This window comes from Sylvia atricapilla, chromosome 9 (genome assembly GCF_009819655.1).
Source record: "Sylvia atricapilla isolate bSylAtr1 chromosome 9, bSylAtr1.pri, whole genome shotgun sequence".
Lineage (NCBI taxonomy): Eukaryota > Metazoa > Chordata > Aves > Passeriformes > Sylviidae > Sylvia > Sylvia atricapilla.
Genome location: NC_089148.1, coordinates 5,165,971 through 5,182,634, shown reverse-complemented (window position 1 = coordinate 5,182,634; position 16,664 = coordinate 5,165,971). Strand labels below are relative to the sequence as shown.

Sequence of the window (16,664 nt, the reverse complement as noted above, 5' to 3'; positions counted from 1 at the left end):
GGTTTTTGATGGGCTAAGTCAGTGTGTGCCAGCTGTGGATGCAGGGCAAAAATAACAGGAGACAGCAGCTACTCAGTGAAGAAATAAAGCAGCAGAAACCTTGGGAAGGCAGACTTGATCACCTTCAGGATGTACACAAAGCAGCCACTTGGATTTCCATACCCAAATGCCAACAAAATCCTCCCCAGCAGCCCAAAAAGTGAGTTTCTGAGCAAACACCAAAGATCAAACTTTTAATACAGCCAAGATGCCAAAATCAGGACCAGCAATTCCTGGGGCATTTGCCAGCCAGCACCAGCTGGAATAGAAGCTGTAACCCCAACAGCTCAATAATCCTCTCTTTTTAGGCAATAAAAAGATCTTGTACAGGCTTCTGAATTCAAAGAACAAATGACAACGTTACCTTAAAATGTGACAGGAGGAATGATGTGGGTGCTTACAGTCCCCAGGGTTTAAAGCTGGGCTTTTCAGCAGCTTCAGCCTGGGCAACATACAGATCCCCCAGCTGAGATCCAATAGAACAAGGGAGTTACTTGATGCAAATGGATGTTTCTGTAGATACAGTGGTTTAAAAGGAAAATAAAAGTATTACTTTCTGCTATTATTTTACACAGATCAATCTGCATGTGACTAGAGCATTTTAGTCTATAACATAATTGATAAAAGCATAATGGAACATTAATCTTCATTTAGGGTTGTTTAAGTGCATTTTGGGGGGGAGAAGGAAAGGATCTGATTTTATATAAGCCAAAGTACAGCCTCAGAGAGGGACATTAATAGATTTTTTTATCACTGTATAAAAACCAAGACCGGTATTTCAGAACACAGCAGACTTATTCATAAGGAGAGGAGTAGGTAATCCAATTTTACATGATAAAATCCTAAACTTTTGTATTTTCACCATGGCACTTAGCTTCCCTCAATGGTTTGAAAGTGAAAAGCCAGCCCAGGCTGGCAATTTCCCCCTGAGTCCCCAGGATTTCTTTCTCTCCCTGCAAGCTGCCATGCACCCTCTCAGAATACCAATGACATGGGATGGGACAACTGGGAACCAAACCAAGGGGCTCCAGAATAAGCCAACACAGTGCAGCAATAAATTCTGTTTATTTTAGCAAATCAAACTAAAGACACGAGGTAAATACATTGCCCATGTCACTTCTCACATACTGCATACTGGGTGCATTACAGGCAGAGCTCGAGGTGCATGGTGTGCCCCTGACACTTCCCTGCTCCCCACTTAGCAAGAACATGGTTGACTGATTGACATAAAGCCATAAATGATTGATTTACTCAGTTTACCTGGGAAAAATATTCTATTTTCCATCCAAGCCAGCTAGTGAGGGAAACACTCTGGAAAGATCTTGAAAATTACAGATTGATCTGCCTCACAAGATGTCTGAAATCAGAATTAATGACAGTGTTTGAAAGCAACTAGAGGAAGATGTTAAATCAAGAAATTTTAACCTTAAGTTAGTGTGCTTGGTTTTTTTGGGATAAAGAAAATGTCATGTTACTTGAACATTCAAAAGCCAGGGACAGTGACTTGAAGGAGCTTTACTGGAGACATCTGGGAAGGAACCTCTGAATGTTACCTGGTCTCCAGAGGGAAGAAAAAAGGGAAATCCTCACAAGAGCAATTTCACCCTCAAGACGCTTCACTAAATGTCAGTGTAAGGGAAGAACTCCTCTGGGAATGCTCCAGAGCCTAACCTGGGACTGGTGAGTGGGTCCTACAGCCTCCCTGCCCCCATTGAGTCCTCATTAATCCCACTCCAATCACACAGTAACCAACTTCAGTGACAAAAAAAATGCCCCAAAACCCACACTAGCATTCATCCTTGAATACAGATATGGGCTATAACACATTTCCTGCAAGGAGTGGTCAAGGAAGAGCTCTGTATATGATGGGTGGTACTAAACTGCAAATTCATCCAGACTAGAGAAAATGCAAAATCCCAAGGGGCCAGAGAACAGCCAGACAATTAGGCTTCCTGAACTTGAAATAAACTTATCTTGACAAGCACAAGGTAACACAGATTAGAAGGAATAATGTGATGTGGGCTTTACCACAGACAACTCAATGACAATGTTTCATTGTGATTCAGAGAACTCAGTGAAAACTTGACAAATAACACGTAAAGCTAGATCAGCACTGTGATATTTTATTTCTTGCTTTCATTTTATAATTTAGCATAGGCTATTCCAAATACTGAGTTAAAATACTTTTAAAAACGACATCAAAATATTTGTAATGATTTGTACAGCAAATGTGTATTTGTAGATTTGTAACAGATACTCACATTTTATTTTGGTGATCAGGATTATACCTCACAATCATCCTGACACAAACTTTGTTTATGCACATCAACAGTCAACTGGTCTCACCAGCAGAAGGCTTCACCCCGCTAGACTGTAATTCAGTAGATCTCTCACAAATTCTAAAAAGCCCTCTTGAAGGCACAGCACCATTTCACAGCAAGTTCTAGTCACAATAAACACTCTGGAGAGGTGTCATGATGTGGTATCACAACATGCCAGGCAGTTCTTGCAGATTATGCCTGTCTCATACAACCTCTGGCGAAAGCCCCTCGGTGCTGGGAACTATCAGCAGACCCACGAACTGCAGCTCCTCTTCCCTAATTTCTACCAACCAGGGGATGTTGTTCACCCAGATTAAATTTCCATGCTCAGCATGAGAGATTCCATATGCAGGCCTCGATGCATTCCCTAAGAGGGAAGCATTTGTATTCCTGAGCAGCAGCACTGTCAGCTTATGCTCCCAGACAGCTCCTTGCCAACAGCCCTTCATTAAGTCTTCAACTCAACCAAAGCACACCATTCCATGAGCTGCCCTGTCAATGAATGTTTTCCCCGTAAAGAAGCATCGTATTTTGTACAAGGAGGCTCAATCAAAACAGCAGAGCAAGGAGAGCTGAAAAACAATCCTGACTGGCACATTTCCTCCCACTTCCCCAGACTGAGGGCAATGCACTCTTCCCACTTGGTTCATTTCCTGTTGGTCCCACACATCGAGTCCCTCCCTACATTTCACTCATCTCACAGCAAGAGTTACTTGAATTTCCTTTTTTCAAGGAGTATTTTGGACTGCTTTCTTAGCCTAGAAAACCTCTGGAGTAAAATCCTACATAAGCTTTTTTTTTTTTTTTTTCCCTCTCCTTTGACATTTTATTAAAGTTCAGTAGATGTTTCTAACAAATTACTGCTGGCTAGAGGAAAAAGCCCAGCCACCTTCAGCTCCTCTAGATACTCTCTTGGTTCAGAGAGCAAAATTTGTATCTTCCAACTCCCCAAGGTAAATGAGGCAAATCTAGGACAACTCATGAATGAGCAAGTGAGCAGAAGCTGTGGGTACCTCTGAATATGTGTTCCTGTTCTCCCCTACATCTTCCTCTCTGGCATAAAAAGTCACAAAGGTGTAGCTGCCTGTACAGATACATAAAAAGTACATACATACACATGCATATATATAAAAATATATGTATGTACATCCCACAAAGCCAAACAAAGCACCTAGAAGGCACCAATGCACACATCTTCGCATTTCAAAACCAGGATTCCTGCAAATGCCAGTCCTTACCTCCTCCTCCTTCTCCTCTGGTGCCAGGCTCTCTGAGCTCAAACAGATTTAAGAGCACTTTGTGCTAGAGCTTCTGCCAACTGGTTTCCAGGACAGAAAACATCTCCCATCCTCTTAAATAGCAAAATTGCTTTCCAGAGGGGCTGCAAGACAAGCTTTAAAACTACTTTCCAGTTAATTATCCCAACAATATTTTAAAATATTTTCCAAAACCATTTGCAAATACTTCCCGTGATTACAAAAGCTGCATTTATTTATTGCCTTTAACCTAAACCTCAAGCGGTCTTGATTAATATTAATCCAAATGAGATCTGCCCCTCGAAATAACAACACTGTGTGGAAGTTCTAAATTCAAGCAGCATATTCTGTGACTCCTCCAAGAGGCTGTGAAGAACTGCCTGCAGGAGAGGAAGGATGGGGTGAGGGAGGAAGGGCCCATAACCCTTGTGACACAGGCACATCAAACTCCCCAAGATGAGGCGCTCACCACCACTCCAGATGAATTTCCTGTAATCCTGGGAAACTGGATCCCTGACAGGAACAGCCCCAGCCTTCGGATTTACGCAATTTCTCCCCGATGCCAGAGCCTCTGCCGAGTTGTGCTCTGATGGTTCAGGTTTAGAATAAGCCATGAAATCACAGCACAATTCCAGATGCCAAGCAAAGAAATGGCTGCACCCCACTGGGGCTCTCCATGTCTTTCCAAACACGAGATGACAAATAGAAAGGACTGTTAGGACTTCCAATGTCTGGAGCACGCACCAAAGGGAAGCGTCTTGCAACAGAGCAAACATCTTTGGCTGCAACAAATAATAATAATGCAGGTTTTAATTAAAACACAGCTCTCCAGGAGCATCAGTTTGGTATCTGCTGTGAAAGTACATCAATTGGAAATTAGAAATTGTTTTGTTTGGGGTTTTTCACTAAAAATAATGCATTTTTTATGCATTGGCAATATTCTCATTATGCAAAACGAAACTCTTCGCGCTGTACACTACTAAAAACTTTAAAGCAAGAGACAAGGACAAAGTATAAATGCTGACAAATCTACAGTAAAGAACAGTGTCAGAAACCTTCAGATACTAATAATATCCTTTTTTAATTGTAGGATTCTATTGTTAGAGCTTCACACTATGGCAATGGGAAACAGCACACAAGAAAAACAAAATAAATTTTTAAAAATTGCTTATGCCATCCGTAGGCATGATCCATCCTATCCCTTGCAGAAGACAAACCAAGAAACAGATAATTCTATCAAAATAGCAGGAGAATGGTACAACTTTAAATCCTAAAAAAAATTATTTGAAGTTTTCTGCTTGTTTGTTTTTACCCCTGCTTTGAATTTTACTCTCATCTGCTGAGCAGAATCTCGTTCTCTTGCTTTAGATAACAAAAGCACACTAAAGATAGGATGCTCTCAAATGACCTCTCCCTACACCCAAAAATTTTTGTCTCTGAGCGCACATATTTTACAACCCTGAATTCCTTTGCTTTAGTCCCTGCCAAAAACAGCCCTTCCAAAAAATGCTGAAATATTGACCAAGGGCCTCCTCAATTCGTACCTACCACTGCTCAGGCTGTAAGGCCCTGGTAGGGGTGAATCAGTTACAAAATTGGGTTTTAACAACTACAGCTGTCCAAGGAACTTGTCTCATTTCACCAGGTACAGCACCAGTGAGTGTCTGACAAAGGATGCTGATTTGGGGGTGAGCAGTGAAGATGAAGAGTGACAGTTCCATTGAATGAGGAAATCAAAACTCCTGTGTAACCAAACCCACCTGGCTTATCCCTCACAGAGTCACCCCAGGAGGAAGGAGTCAGCCTGGCACCAGGACCCTGCCACAGCTGACCACACCCACACTGCTTCTGAAACTCTTGAAGGACTCAGGACAGCAGCACACCATGTTTTCAATAATCCTTTGAGACAGTTCCCATTCCTTATCTGACCACTTCTTTAGCCTGATGCTATTTTATTGTTAAGGTTTAAATTTGTTACTTTCTGGCCTGAGAGAAGCCACAGTTTACCCAGACAGCTGAACCCTGACTCCACTCAACAGGATTCCTGCATTGCTCAGGACTGTCACCAAAAGAAATGCTACAAGCACATTACAGTATTTATACTGTAAATACTAATTTTAGACTGTAAACGGAAAATACAAATCAGTCCTTCTTTTACATACAGATGTTGGTGGCCTACAGAACATCTATCTTCTTCTAAATCCCACAAATATCTCTTACTGTTTCACCTTTGAGCTTTCTCCTTGCACCTGGAAGTCCCCTTCTGGTGTCTCTGCAATCTTTCTCAGTGTGGCTTTCCTCATGATCATCCTGTTCTAGAAACATCCTCACAGGTGAGACCAACCACACCTATCCCAGCACGAGTTATTATGTGGTTATTATTGCATGGGCAAGAGAATCCTTCCACCAGGACTTAAACATTCGCTGTGTCATGTCTTGTATTACCCAAAAAGACTGCAAATGTTTCACCCAAGGTGAAGAAGAACTTTGTCTTTCTCAGAGAGCCTCTGCTCCAAGCCTGTGACACGAGGCTGGTGTAGCAATGCCACCTGAGTGTGTCTGAGTGTCACTGACCCCACCAGCAGCTGCATCATAAACCCCTGGCCTTAACAGAAGGACAGCTGGAATGTTCAAACCTTGGACTGCTCAAACCTATCTGGAGCTGCTCTACCATCCACTGGAGGAGGACTGGGAGCAATACTGATCCTACCTGACTCATGTCCCTGGAAGACATGGTTCCTCTAGGCATCCCTAACAGCCCCAAAATTTGCCATGCAGAAGTAGAAACCTCCATTAATCACTGGGATCAAAGAAAAGCAGAAAGCCTTTAGGGGTTTGGCTATCCTTGGAATGCTGTTCCAACAGAACTGTGTGTATGTTAGATGCTTTCACTTATGGCCTTTTTTAATAGCATTTGGAAAAAAATTACCTGGGGTTTATCCTTCAAAATGGAGATATGCTGCATTTCAAGTCTGAGGGCTTTATACAAATCATATAATTAGTACTTGGACAAAAAGATCAAGAAAAATTTGTTGCTTTTTTCACTGTTTAAGTGCAGGTATAGTTTTTAAGAAAAAAAGCTGGCTATCTGCCAAGAAAAAAGCTTGTAGCTGAAATTTTTTAGGAGAAAAGCATCACGTCCTATTCAGTTTGTAAAATCCTGAGTATTTCTGATGGCAAGTAAAGAGTTGAGGAACATCAGTTAAAGGTTTCAATGCTATTGCAATGCAAATAGTAAACCATTACAAAAGGAAATTTTAGCAGACTCAGTAAAATGCATTATAACATAGCATCTTAAAAATTATACCTGCCAGGCATCATGATAGCACAGTTCATTCACTGTGCTTCATGAATAATGTCTCATAAACCAAAAGGTACAAGATTATGTAGTCAACAATCACCACGAGTATAATGACCAAAAGGGTGATCACTGCTGACATGTAAGGGGCACAACCTCTTAATGCAATAAAAAAGCACTTTTACAGGAAATAACAATGATTTCAGAGCTGAGGTAGTGAACTGTCATTCTACAAAGATTACTAACCTGCCTATATACAGATACAATCGTACATGAGGCATACACACACTTTTCAGTACGTTATCCACTTTTTAAAACAATTCCAATTTTGGGAAAAAAGCCAAAACAAAACCAACTCCCTGTGGCAGGAGAACTTGCCACTAGAGGCAGAGGCCCAGGAGGGCCTGCTATTAATGTAAGAGAAATGCTTTTATCATATGGTGAGAAAGGCTTCTCTCCTACGGATCCTTGCAGCAACATCTCAATATCTTTTATGTTCTGTTACTCCATTGGCTCACTAAGTTGATGTATGATGTAAGCCTACACCACCTTGGTTCAGCCCATTTTCCATGTAGGTATGTTCCCCAGAATGTTCTCTCTTCCTTCCATCCTCACTGGTTTCTGTATCCCTGCCTATCTTTACTGGTTGTTACCCTTTGGTAAGGGTATCATCCTCTACTGGTTGTTACCCTTTACCCCACCCCTGTACCCTCAGGCCATTGGGGCTGATGCTCTGCTGTGCCCCACTTCCCCTGCACTTAAACCTAGACCCCTGCATTGTTCCTGGCCTTTCTGTCCCTGGAACCCTTTGGTGTGACACCAATAAACTCCTGCACCAGAGTCCCACATGGAAGACCCTTCATCCCACCTCCCATTCACCACCTTCAACTCGTTATGTGTGACTGTGTGGACTGTGCTTGCCTGAGTGCCTGCCCAGGAGGCTTGGTGTAAGGAGATGCTGCTGGGGAAGGCTGTGGCATTTACCACCCACGCACACCACCACAACACAGAGCACTGAACACAGGGCACGGCACCAGCAGGTCACTGCTGACATGTCCTGCTCCCCAAGGAGGCTCCTGGCTCTGCCATGTGTGCCCCTGAAAGCGTCTCCAGCGGCTGATTGCTGTCATCGCTGGACAGAAGTCACAGTTGGGTTCCATTTCCCAGAAGGAGGAATCCAAGTTTTATTGGAGGAATCCAGACAGGGAGACCAGCAACCCTCTGGAGCTCGAGGTCTGGAGCTGGGAGGATCAGTCATGTCGGCCAAACTCCCACGAGATTCTTCCTTTGACCCACCAGAGGGGTGAGTAATCTCAGTATAGGTCACTTTTTTCTTTTATTTTTACATTTTAATCTCGTGGGAGGGAGAGAGCGAGATGGGATCAATATCCATCACCTCGCAGTGGGAAGTTTATTTCCATGTTCTAAATACCCTTGACAACAAAGGGGCTAAGTTTTCTAAGGGGAACTTAAAATCTTTTGTTCACTGGGTTTTTTAAGTATTTTGTGGATGCTTCGTGGGCGTCAGTTTCATGTTCTGAGTTTTGTAGCAAAGTTAGGAAAAGGCTGCATGTTTTACAGACTGAAGGGCTGTAAAATTTGATTTGATTTTTAGTTCTATTTATGTGTTGTTTGAGGGTTTGGGGGAGAGTTATTGCCCCAGTTTCCGTGCTCCCCTCCCCATGTTCCTAAACCCGTCTCTGAGAGGTGACTGGCAGGGGGTTGTCACTGTTCAGCACGGGGTCGCTGCCATCTCCCTGACACCTCACACTCTCCTCTCTCCCCCAGCCAGGACACCAAAGGCGCTGCTGCCCCGCAGGGAAGGCAGCAGATGGAAACCACCAAATGGTGCAGGGTTGCTGCCGTCGCCCTTCCCTCTCCTGTCCCTTTTTCAGGATAGTAACAGCCATGCCATCCTAGGCTCTAACCTTACCCTCATCCCTATACTCCTTACCCAATTCCCCCATTGGATATAATGGCTCAAAATGGTGCCAGCCGCATCAGGGGATCCACCATTTTGAATGCTTTGGCGCCATATTTTCCTGCCTCCACCACACAAAATGGCGCCTGTGACTCTCCTCCTCCTTTCCCTGTCCCTGCCTCTCCATCAGGCTCCTCCCCGCGACATGTCCCACCTTTGTATCGAGTACTGTCCCTTCATCGGGAGCTCTCCTTTCTATCAGGACTTCCCTTCCGGATGCAGGCCCCGCCTCTCCCCGGGAAGCCCCACCCCTTCCTCCTCTGGCTCCACCCCCATCAGTGACGACACTTCCGGTCCCGATGCCACTGGGACAGGAAGTGGCCACGGTAGCGAGTGGACGGCAGCCATCTTGGCCACCATCGGGCCCCAGCGGCCAACCAGAGCCTCTGGGCCCTGCTAACCAGTCTGCCTCCTCTGCAGAGGGGAGAGCCGTACTGCAGCCCCAACATCAGCAGCTCCATCAGCTGACTCTCTGGAGTCGCGTGTGGGGAACGGCTGTGGACCTGTGGTGGGAGTCATTCACATACGGGAAGGCTGAAGAGTTTGTGGGGAAGTCTTTTAGTTCTGGTGGGGGGGATCAAGGAGATCTCCACCCAATTTTGCTTTTGTGCGTTCTTTTAATACAACCAATTTGGTGTCTTGCAGTTGTTCTGGTTAGTGTTATTTCTGGTTTTACACGGATTTTGCGGCTCAAGGTTGCCTGATGGATTTTGCTGCTCCAAGCTACCTAGTCTACAAACGTTAAAAGATAATACAAAAGTGGAATAAATGAATTTATGGACGATATGGAACAAACAAAACTTATGGACGAGACTTATAGATGGATATTCAGTTTTAGCAGCGTTTTCAGCACAGGAAGACTTGATATGACATATGGATGATTTATGAAATTTCTGTTACTGTCTGCTGTTACTGCTTGTTTTGATAACATCAATCTCAAGTTATTTCGGTGGTATGTCTGTTGAAGTATTTTAGGTTTTACATTAATATGGTGCATTGTGCTTTGTAGAAGCAAAGGTTTTAAATGCTGCTAATTTTCTAATTTATATATTTCAACGCCATTTATTGACTTAGAAGATCTACCAATTCTAAGTTCTATTAAACTAATTTTTAGATTTGCTTTAATTTCATAAGAAAATAGCAAACCTAAACAAAATCATTATTATTTTAGTTGGAGTAGATGTTGTTTTTAATAGTGATCGAGTTTAAAATCATCAAATTCAGGTGTTAATTGCACATTAGATTTATTGCATTGATTATATTATTTTGTTCTACTGAGTGCCTACAAAGATCCATGGCAAAAGCCTTCTTAATTAAATAGAAAAGTGGAGTTGTGGCATCCCAGGAGAACTTGCCACCAGAGGCAGAGGCCCAGGAGGGCCTGCTATTAATGTAAGAGAAATGCTTTTATCATATGGTGAGAAAGGCTTCTCTCCTATGGATCCTTGCAGCAACAACTCACTATCTTTTTTAGGTTCTGTTACTCCATTGGTTCATTAAGTTGATGTATGATGTAAGCTTGTGCAGCAGCATTTGGATTCCAGGCACAAGCCAGAGGCACTTGCTGCCAACACAAACAGGGTTTGGGGAACAAAGCATAGGAGCAAAATGCTAATAACTTTCTAACTTGCTTTTAAAAAAAAAAATAAAGAAACTGGTGCTCAGTATTTCCTGTATCCCAAATGCTTAGAGAAGCAAAAACAAGAAAAGAAGAAAAAGTTCAATGGAAAAGGCTTCCCCTCTAGCCTAGAGGGGCTACAGGAGAGCTGGAGAGAGGTTTTGGGCCTGACCAAGGATTACCTTCGTTTTCTGCCTCATCCAAAAATTTTATTGTGGCAGCTAATCCATCTCCAAAAAATTCAAATACTCCAACACCCTGTTCAACATCCCCTCTCAACACAACATCCCACAGGGCTTCCCTTCTGATGCAAGTGCTTTAGTTCTTACAAGTCAACCAACATGCTCACTGAAGTACCATTCCCTCAGGAGAACATTCAAATGAGCTCCTCTATTAAATTACAAAACAGATCTGCCTGCAGTTGTTTAACATGCACTTGAGTTTCTCTTACAACAGGGCATCCTTCAGTATTTAGCAGGAGCGTGTTCTCGTACTATTCAATTATTTTCTTGCTGAAGAAACATCAGACCTCTGAAATGAAGGTTAACCATTTCTGACACGCAAACACCGTGTATGAAGATATTGAGAACACCACTCATATCATTAATGACAACATTGCATTTACATGTAGTCTACCTGCATGAAATTCAATGAAAAAAATTGGCTGCAGGCTGCAAAAGCAGGTTTAAAAATGGATACCATTATCATTCAGCAACATTAAAATCCAAGGGAGGAGAAAGCCCCACCAACCTTAACTATGTGGTCTGCATTTTATGAAGGTAAATTCTACAGAAAGATTTCACTGCAGGGTATTCCTGCTGATAAACAACAATAATAATCCAGAATCCTGATGATCAGGATTAGAGGAAGGTTTCTGCGTCCTTAGCAGGAATTTTTCCCTAGAAACACAAGACAGCTCTGACCAAGACCTTTTCCATGGCTGTGAAGATGCTTCCCCTGCAGATAGGTGGGGAAACATCTTGTTGGATCCCTTACCATCTCCTCACTCCATATATATTTTTTTTTTTAATTTTTTTTTTTTAAACAAATGAGTTCAGTTTCATGAGCTGTGACTCCAGGTGAAGAAGCAGAGATACACATCCAGGTCACAATGACACATTTACCACTCTGCACAGGGAAGCCTTAACACCAGAATATCTGGGAACATGGGTTCATGCTCCAAGCATCCTGGTCCTGGTATAAACAAGAATGGTTCCCACAAACTATCTGTACTGCACGGCTGGAACCAGGACCCTCAAAGGCAGCAAGGACCAGGAAAACTGCACCCAAGGCTGTGACAGAGCAAGGCAGGACAGACCAGGGAAAACACCCAGCAGCAGAGATATCTGCTCTACCATGGGTCAGGAGGAAAAAGGCCATGTAATGGTTACAGAGCACAACATGAACATAGTCAGGAAAAAAAAATCGTGTTGTTTCCAACCAACTGAAAAGAAGTCAATAAAGTAAATTATCACTGCTCTGGTAGGATTCCAGCCCCAAAAGCCAATAACATCTTGCCCTTTCATATGCATGGGGTTTTTTTCATACATAAAGGAAGACAATTCTATTAAATGAGAAAATAAATTTATATAGTTCTCAGTATCAGGCTTCGTTTTCAGCCACTCACAAAAACCAAATTCCTGTATATTGTACAACAGGAATGCACTGGCAATAAGGCATCTCATTTCAATCCGACAAACAGGGATCAGAGAAGCTCTGCCAGGCAGGTCAGTGAGACCCCAAATGGAAAAAGCTCTTTACCAAGGCTCTCTGCAGATGTGCAGGACAAGATGCTCCATCCTGCAGCACCAGGAGGAACAATACTCACAGAGTTATTCACAAGGAACTCTGTGCAGTTCTTCTGCCCTTTAATGCTCTCAAAGCTGCATCACCCACACACCTCAGGAGAAACAGGAGCTGCAGTGTTCCTTTAACTCTTGTACTTGAAAGGAAGTGTTTCAGGTGACAGCAGAAGAGATGGATAATGGGAAGCAAAAATTTGGTGAAGAATAATTCAAAGGTGAAACTGTTAATTAAATATACAAAAGACTTCCAGAAGCAGCAAGGGATAGGAAAAAAACTAAAACAAAACCAAATGCTGCATCTACTGTAAACAAGTGTGAACACAGAGAATAAATGTATCTACCTTCCAAAACTGGGATTTGACTTTCTAATCTCTTGTCTACAGATTTCAGATTTGCTTCTTTTTTAAACACATGTTCTGTGAAGGATGGCTCTGCAAGATTAAGACAAGAAGTAAATATTTCAGCACTTAGAAAAGAAACAGGAAAAACTGTTTGTTGTTCAAGATTTCTTGAATTCCTCAGAACACAGCAAACAGCTTCTGCTCCTGTTTAACATAAAGGGTTTACCAGTATGTAAGTAAACAGTGTCCCTTGTTACCAAACAGGCAGCAGAGAGCTGTGACAAGCTCAGAACAATTCGAGGCACAATTCACAGGGCTGCAGATAAGAAAGATGAAGCTGAACAATTTAAAGCAGCTTGTGGAGGAAAGAGAGCTGCATGCCATTTCACTATTACTTCAATTTCTGTAGTACATAGGAGCAGCATGAGAAAGATTTCCACCGTGCTGGACACCGTAAACATGGAGCAAGAGCAGGCTCCCCCAAAAAGCCTGAGATTAAAACACAAAACAGAAGATAAACAAACACTAAAATAAGGTTGCACAGAAGACAATTCGCAATTCCTACTCAAACTAATTTCACTTGTATATACACAAAAAGCTCAAACTGGGTTTAACAATAAACACTGTCATCCAGTCCCTATAAAACGCTGCTTATTCCAGCCACCAGGCTGAGTTTTCAGAACATGGTGGGAACCACACAGAAGATGGAGGGTACCACAATTCCCATCTTACACTGGTGCAAAGAGACATCTAAACATAATTGCAGTGGATTTCAGATTAAAATAGATCAGCCCTCAGCCTGTGAACACAATGAATCACCCTCAGCTTAAAAGATGGTGTCGTGGTTTAGGCTGGGAGAGAGTTAATTTTCTCCCCAGTAGCTGGTAATGTGCTGAGGTTTGGATTCAGCCTGAGAATAATGTTGATGTTTCAGTTGCTGTGAGCAGAGCTGACCCCAAGTCAAGGACTGTGCAGTGTCCCAGGCTCTGCCAGCGAGGAGCTGCACCAGAAGCTGGGATGGAGCAGGGCCAGGACAGCTGATCCCCCTGGGCAGAGGATATTCCACACCAGGGGATGTCATGGCCAGAGTGAGAACTGGGGCACTTGGCCAAGAGGGGCCGATGGCTGCTGAGGGACGGGCTGGGCAGCAGAGGGTGGGTGCTGAGGGACTGCACTGGGATCACTCATCTCTCTGGGTTGTACTCCCTTCTTTAATGGTCTCTCTTTTCGTTATAATAATAACTGTAATAATACCAAGAATATCACTATTGCTTAATTCAAGTATTAAACCGTTCTTATCTCAACCCACAGGTTTTACCTTTTTCTGATTCTTCTCTCGTTCCCCCAACATCTGTTAAGCCATGCCAGATGGTTTCCAGAAGCAGATCCAGTCAGCTGAGGACTCTGCAACAAGCCTCCAGCATCAGCTAAAACATTCCATGCTCATGGACTAAACCAATGCTCAGGACACTGCTGGGCTCCTGATAAGAGCAGTTTTATGGGAAAAGGGGAGTAAGCCTTTTGGGGGGAGTTTTGTGGGGGAAAGGGAGATGCAGATAGACCAGGATGAATCTTATATACAGAAACTGACAAGGAGAGACACGCAGTGATTGATGCTGTACATAAAAAACAGAACTGGGAAGAGTCTAGACAGGCTTTCGGTGTGTAAATATCAAATTATATGAAACATGCTGGAGGGACTTGTAGCAACCTCTAATTTTAAGGTTCTACCTGAAATTTAGAAGAAAGGCAGCAATACCCTCTCTGGCTCCTTGCCTAAGCAGATTCTGCTGATTTGCTTAACCAGACAAATCACTAAACCTTGTGGTTTATAAACACTTTTACAAATTTATTCTCAGGGAGTAAACTGAGAAAAGCTATAGGTTTGGGTGTTTTTCCTCTGAAGAAGTGGGTGAGGGAGGAGAGTCTCCTTTCCCTTCATCCCTCCCCTTAATTCCTCCTCATTTTCACAGTGAGCTACAAAACTGCATTTTGCCCAGCACTGCCACTGTCCTGCCCAATGCTCACAGGACAGATTCTATTTTCCCTTTGAGAACAACACGAAAGTATTTTCCCACTGCAATCTTCCCAAACACTTTGCCTAAATTATTAAAAGGCAATGTTAACTGCTCCTGCCACAACCCTTGTGCTCTGTGCCTCCCACAAAGCACATCTGAACCACCAATCCTTCATCACCTCTCCAATTTCAGAAATGTGTCAGTCCTGCAGTTAAAACTCCTCACAGGCTTTTGTGATGGGTAGCAAAACCAGAAGCCAGTAGCACACTACATAACCTGCAAAGTGAAGTTAAATGAAAGATTTGGGGGGTCTGAAAGGGGAGTTCGATCTTTCACTGATTAAATAAACAAATAAATAAGAGACTCACAAGATGAATGCAGCTCACCCTGAACACAGGGAGGAGAACTCCAGAGGGATGACCAGGATTGTATAAAAAAAAGTCACGTTCTAAGAGCAACAGATGTTTCTTCCCAAATCATTCCTTTTGGGACCAAAGATAAATCACTGGGTTTCTGCTGGATGCAAAGCCATCAGGTGTAACTCACCTGACTCACATCAGCTACATGTCAATAATCTCTACCATGGAGCATCACATAATGTGGCAGAAATTAAGATCCTCCCTAGACAGTCTGCTCTTTATGTTGATCACCCCAGAAAATTCAAACTTTTCTCTCTTCTCTTTACCTTTTGTCCTACTTAAGTGAAAAGCTGGACAAGAAAGGTTTTAGCAGACATATCTCAAAACGCTGAAATTGCTTCAAAGTTTCCTGATGGAGAAATACCAGCACAATAGTGAATTTTTAACAGAAAACCTGAATCCCAAGAGGAAAGTCAATATTTTAAGCAATTTAATACTTTCCATCTCCTTATCAGAATAGGACTGATTTTCTTCTCAGTCAAATCACTTCAAACACACAAATACTTCAACCACAACTTCGAGGGCTCAAAGTTATACATATGCCAAGAAGGTCTGGTGAAAGACAACCAAAACTACCAGCAAAGTCTTTTGGTCCAGCAGTGAAGTGACCAGCTTGCCACAAGTACTTCCATCGTGGGCCAAAAGCAGAATTGTGTGTTTATTTTATTAACAGCAAGTTGACTTATCTTAAATATGCCTGACATCACCATTGCTCCACATCAGATGCCATTCTCCAACTGTCTCCTCCTCTCCTCCAGGCTTCCAGTAAAATTAGACCTTGCATTAAACTTCCAGTAAAATAATTACAGTTGGCAGGTATTTTTCAACACTGATTTGGAAGCCAAGAAACCAAAGCAAAACAAAACAAAATCAAGTCAAGCATTACCCAACTTTTCTCAGAAATGGCTTGTTCTGTAGATCAAATACTGGAGGATGGTTTTGCTCTCCACTATTTCACATGCCCTATGAACTTCATAAAAGCACTGGCTACATACCTTACAAAATTTTCCTACAATAAAACAGGGGAAAATGTCTCAAGGCCTTCAAAACAACAAAAAAAATGATGACAGGGAGAAAAAGTCCTCCTCAAACACAGTGGACATTTTTTATTGTGGAGAAAAGAAAAGAAAACAGAAAGCAAGAAGGAGCCAGAGTCCTTCACACAATTTCTAAGCAGCTTCCATCACTTTCTTCTGCATGCAGATTATCATCTAACAAGCCCTTTAGATAATTCAGTCCATATATATGCTGTGTAGGTGTTTGCTAAAACACTAATGCCAGCATTCAGTCACTACAACGGGTGTGCTTTCTACTTTATGGCATTAAAAGTTGTTAGAAGAAGTCACAGAAAGATGTGACAAGAAAGAGAACTCCATTTTCAGAAGTATTTTAAGTCAGTTCACCTCCATTTATTCTTCACCAGCATCAAGGCTGTCGTTAGAGCTGTTTCCTCCTGGCATAACTCAGCACTCCCATGATTCCCACACTTTATCATTCCCCTTTCCTGTTTTTGTACTCACTGCTGCCTTGTGAGGATGCCGAGTAGGGGCAGGAGGAAAACGGAGAAA

At 42.7% G+C, this 16,664-nt stretch overlaps 1 protein-coding gene across 1 annotated transcript in view; it reads right to left on the bottom strand.

The window, feature by feature from the left end:
• Positions 1-16,664, bottom strand: part of C9H1orf21 (chromosome 9 C1orf21 homolog) — a 112,945-nt gene that overhangs the window by 79,438 nt on the left and 16,843 nt on the right. The gene's annotated exons all lie outside the window — the stretch shown is intronic.